The 5,604-nt window shown below is 36.9% G+C and overlaps 1 protein-coding gene across 1 annotated transcript in view; it reads left to right on the forward strand.

Annotated features, from left to right (window-relative positions):
• The first annotated feature begins 3,750 nt into the window (after positions 1-3,750).
• FOXG1 (forkhead box G1) overlaps positions 3,751-5,604 on the forward strand; it is a 6,143-nt gene continuing 4,289 nt past the window's right edge. Inside the window, exon 1 of the mRNA XM_072428389.1 lies at positions 3,751-4,225. The gene's annotated coding sequence lies outside the window, so the exon portion shown is untranslated. The remainder of the gene's footprint in view (positions 4,226-5,604) is intronic.

The raw sequence follows: 5,604 nt of genomic DNA on the forward strand, positions 1-5,604 counted from the left end.
TATATATATATATATATATAATGTATTTGTGTGCGTTTTCCAAAAGGTTTCCTTTTATATTATCCTTTATATCATTTAAATTTAAAAGAAAATTAATGTAACAAATCATTTTAAATGATGTTATTCGTGTATAGAAATACTTTTTATTAATATTAGAGGTATTACATGTTTTGATTTAGTATTAAAATTATATATTTAATTAAAATATTGTATTGCTATATCTGATACAATTATTATTACTTTAACATCCACAACAGTTTATTATATTGCTGCTTTTTTTCCACAAGTCCCTGCTTCAGTTTCCTGTGCTCTAGGCAATAATAATTGTAAAATTACACATACTGTACACAGAGCTGTTTTTTTCGGGCAGTTTCCACCTTTCCAATGACACAGGCATGCAGAGTATATAAGAGAATAAGAGACCCACTGCAATCTACATATTAATGTTACACACTAAATCTATAAATGAGAACTCAGGAATTGCTGTTAATCCATATGTTCTTCTCTGATATGTGACTATTGGAGTTTTTTTTTAGCTGAAATAATACATGGTAAAATAAAAAGAAACCTTGAGAATTATAAGGGATTCCTTTCTCTGGGAGGCTTTATTATTATGATATGGGCAAGCTTCCCACAATCATGTCCTGCCTCTGTGCTCAGGCTTTACATTAACTGGTGTAAGTGCAAATTAATCAGCAGGTCCACATAAATACACAGCTCATGCATGGAGGCAGACACTACTCAATCTGGTTATGAATTACCAGACAGGTTAACACCTTTCTTGAAAATACTGGCAGTTCTATTTAGGCCTGGTTTCATGTAGTCAGCTGGAGCAAGTTACTTTTTTATTCACAGTACTATAAAAGTGGGATTGGGGTTTAAGCGATTGCAAGAAACCTTTGGAGGATCTCAGAGGTTCTGTTGGCATTGTTCTTCTAAAGTCATGAGAACCTGTGCAAGCCCTTGGGTAGAATTGAATGCCACCTATTTGTAGAGAGTTCTTTAGGTTCTACGGCAAGTTCTTGAGAAGTTAAGGAATCCTGCATAGACATTGGGTTGAATGGAATACCAACTGTTTGTAGAGTTCTTTAGGTTCTATAGTCAGATCTTGAGAAGTCCTGGACTCCTGCATAGACTTTGGGTTGAATGGAATACCACCTGTTTGTAGAGAGTTCTAAAGGGTCTATGGTCAGTCCTTGAGAAGTCCAGGAAGCCTGCATTGACCATGGGTTGAATTGAAGGCCACTTGTATCAAAAGGTTCTGGAGGTACCACAGGCAGCTATCCAGGAGTGTGCAGACACTAGGGTAAGATAAAAGACTGCCTACCTAAAGAGAGTTCCAGAAGTTCTATATGCAGTACTATAAAACCTATGGGTGGAAGTAAAAGATGTATGCAAATCTAGAATCTCAGATTTTTTTTTAACAATAGTGCCCTCATGAGCCACAAAACTCAATGGGGAAGTAAAGGCCAACTACATATGGATACTTTCAAAGGGTTTACCTGGATTGCTCCCCTGAGCCCTGGAAGTGATTTAAGCCCTTGGATGAACAAACAAGTAAAAAAGAACCTGCTTAAGAGGGATTCCAGAGGTCCTGAGCAGTGCTTCCAAGAGCTGTGCCAGCCTGTACTGAAAAGTGAAAGTTGTCTTCCAAATGAGAATCCCAAAATGTTATAGGCTGTGCTGAGTTCTATGATCCTACATAGAGAAGCAATATCAGGCTACCTATATAGAATTCCAAAGGCTCTATATAGACAATCCTCCATAAAGCACTGCACAAAGAAGTATGCTGCCTTTAGAGAATTCCACAAGTTCTACACAAGCTGTGCTCAGTGGAAATCTGGAAGCCTGTACAGAAAATGAATACAGACTGTCAACAGAAAATCCCAGAGGTTCTATAGAAAGTGATCCATAGAGCTTTGGACCCTGTATAAAAAAGTGAACATAAAACAAATCCTGATGTTCCTCAGGCAATGTTCCATTTAATCCTGGTAGAAAGTCACCCTACCTAAAATAATTAGTTCAATTCTAAATATCTTGTTTTACAGAATCCTTTACAGGAAAGTAGACTGAAGGTTGCTGATCCAATGCTATTCTGATACTGTGTGCCTCCCTGTTCCTTTTCCTCTCTCCTGGTTTTCAGGCAAATTTGCCTGTGCCACAATGTTATGATGGAAGGCTGCTGAAATGACAGGCCAGGAACAAGCTTGTCTTAATCATCAGCTTCTTAATTTAGTTTGGTGTGTGTCTCTGTTATGTGTGTATATATGTGCATGTGTGTGCTCTCTCTCTGTCTCTGAATCTGCTGACAACCTGCAGATTTCTTAATGAGTGATAGGACTGGGCTGCTCAGAACTGCCACAGTTTGTGGTGTGAATGCCCCTCACTGAGAAGTTTGCTTCTCTCCTGTTCCTGCAAACTTAATCATATAACCTGTAACCAAAACCCACAGAATGAGGACTCAACACACAAAACACAGTAACATCTAATCACTGCAGATCTTAGCACCCATACCAGCTGTTCAGGATTATATAGGATTTGAATAGGAGGCAGGGGGATAGACAGAAAATCGTGCTAATTATATTTTTATGGCGATAAATTATATAGTCTGGTCTTAATGAATTATCCCAGATGAAGCTTTGGCTTAGCGCTATACCCGTGCAAATAAAAGAATCCTCTGACATTATTTGCATTTTGGAGGCGACAAGGAATTTTCTTCTGAAAAACGCAAGTGACTTTTTTTTCCTACTGAAAAAGGATTTTATATTAGGCTGAACGTGATTATCCTGCTCATAACTGGCTGTTTTATTTCAGAAAGTGGGGGCTATATACAGCTAATATCTTCTGATGATCAGATGATGCAGCTCATAGCAATCCCCTAAAGAAATGAAGCCGAAAACTTTATATCCCTTGCTCTGATTTTATAGAATGAAGACTATAAGAAAATCATTCATAGAATCTGTTTCAGCTTGTTGGACTTTATTTTCCAGATCTGCACTACATTGTTGTATTAAATAATCATTCAGTGATTTGTTTTTATGTGACTTATTAAAAATATATATTTATTTGTTAAATGAATAAATTAGAAGTCTTTCTATGCACAGTCAAAAAAAGTAAAATAAAGGAAATCTTGACAACATTATTAAATTTATCCTTTGCATTAAAACAGCATTAATAATACGCAGAAATAAAATGACTTTTTATATTGGCTGATTTTCATAGCCAAAACATTTTTATTATATACCGTTTGTGTGTTTTAAAAGTATTATTAGATATATCGATAGATATATCAAGAAGTATAAATACCCCATTGAGCTATTCAACCTTGTGCTAATAATAAAATGGAATCAGGATTTTTCTTTTCACATGGAAGGATGATTCAAATTATTCTTTCTTCTTCATTAATAATTCTTCTTCTTCTATTATCTAATATTCTTATTATGTAAATGTTCTCAAAACCTTTAAGAGATAGATAGAGATGGATAGATAGATAGATAGATAGATAGATAGATAGATAGATAGATAGATAGATAGATAGATAGATAGATAGATAAAATAGTCATACTTACAATCTATCTATTTATCTATCTACTAGATGTCTGCCTTTGCATGTCTTCAGCCATCTATCTATCATTTTCCATCAGTTGGTACAATTCTAATAGCTCCTCTGTAGGTTTCTGCTGCTGGACACTGGAAGAAGCTGCTGGGAGGGAACTTTGACCAACTTTCCCAGGAGTTGTAGGAGTGAAGCTGCCAGAGGCTTGGGGTGGAGGGAATTTCATTTTTGTTTGCAAATACTTTAGACCTTAGCTTGCTGTTACAGGTAACTAACACCAAACAAAGAGAGCAGTTCATGCATTGCAAGGTAACCCCAAGCCAGGTCTCAAGAAGTCCACTCCAATGTTCCAAACTGCTCCTGACATGTAAAGTCAGCTTGTGTCTACAACATTGTAGCCTGGGATGTCAGGCCAGCATTGCTGGAGATTCACCCTTTCACTGCCACCACAACAGGAGGTTCTCCTTTCCTGCCCCCCCCCCTGGCAGCCAGAGAGTAAAAGGGCTGGCTAGTGGTCCTGGGCTAGAGTTGCCCATTGTATGTCCTGGGCTCTGTTAATCCTGGTCACATAGCATTCATGCTGCAGACTGAGGTCCAGATTTCCCCAAGACAAGGAGCAGTGTCATTCAGAATCCAAGCCTGGGAACATCTCATCTTGCTTCTCACCAGGTGACAAAGCTAGAGACTTGTGTTGAGCTGTGTGTGTGTTTTGTATTGTAATATATGTGCTTGTGGTGGAGCTCCCAGCTCAGGGCTTAGCACATTAGGCCAGGCATTCGCTAGTTAAGCAGCTTAAAGCCATATTATGTACATTGATATAGGTGCAAGATTTGTAGGCACACTGTTGACCTGAGATGCTTTTTTTCTGACCATTAAAAATTCAGCAGAAGACAATACTGTCGATTAGACTGAAGCAGATCTCTTTGTTCCATGGGGGTATTTGGGAAAACAGTCAATGTTAACAAACAGCAGTCACGGTTGGCATTCTGTATAATGAACTGATGCAGTCAGTGTTATGGAGCACAAAGCTCATTTTGTGAAAACTTGATTGAGTTAATATCATATCAGCAAATTTCACTGGGAGAAGAATCTCTTCTTTTCTTTGTGTCACAAACCAGCACAGATTACAAATTTTAATGATCTGAAAATGTTTGGTATACAAAATCATGCTTATTTCAGTATTAGCAAAAACACGAGCGATTTTTCAACATAAACACCCAGCTGTGTCTATTTTAAAAGCAGTTCAATGACAGCTTGCTCTTATGAGCATGCAATCAGCTAATTTCGCTTTTTCCCTTCTGTGTTAATCAACACTTTCCTTCCTGCACAGCAGAGTACAAATAGTGCAGTTACTCTACATCACTAAATGTTTATCTAACCTGCAGCCTCATAGAATCCGGTTACAGCAAGAGCCAGGCACACGATCCCTACACCTATCTGCCCATGTGTAGCTGCGCATGTTACTATCCATCTATCCTTGTATCCATTATCTATTCATTATATATCTAGCTTTCTATCTTCTACTGATTTATTTACCCATTGGCCCATTAATACATTCCAGATCTATGTATCTATGTATCAATTTTGTTTCTACATGTGCACACATCCTTTCATATTCCTATTTATCCATCATCTATTGTTTGTCTGTATATATCTATTTATCAATCTATGTATCCACCAATCTAATGTCTGTATGTATTTATAATGTTTATGTTTTCTGTATCTTTTTTATATATCTGTATCTTTGTATCTCTCCAGCAATCTATCAGACCCATTCATCTCTATTATATACTCAGACATACATGTTTCCAATCTGACCTACCTACATGTGTGTTATTAGAAAATGTTTTGTGGATGGGTATAATTGTGTATTATTGTTATACTCAGATCTGTTCCATGTATTTTATATTTAGGAGTGTACCTTATGATCCCATATGCAATACAATCAGTGCTGAACAACATGTGCAGTAGAAAATTCTAGGGTTAGTTCATAGATTTATTTTTAGTTATGATTAAACATAAAAAGTATAATTATATGCCATGATGCA

This window comes from Pyxicephalus adspersus, chromosome 12, assembly GCF_032062135.1.
Source record: "Pyxicephalus adspersus chromosome 12, UCB_Pads_2.0, whole genome shotgun sequence".
In the NCBI taxonomy this organism is placed as follows: Eukaryota; Metazoa; Chordata; class Amphibia; order Anura; family Pyxicephalidae; genus Pyxicephalus; species Pyxicephalus adspersus.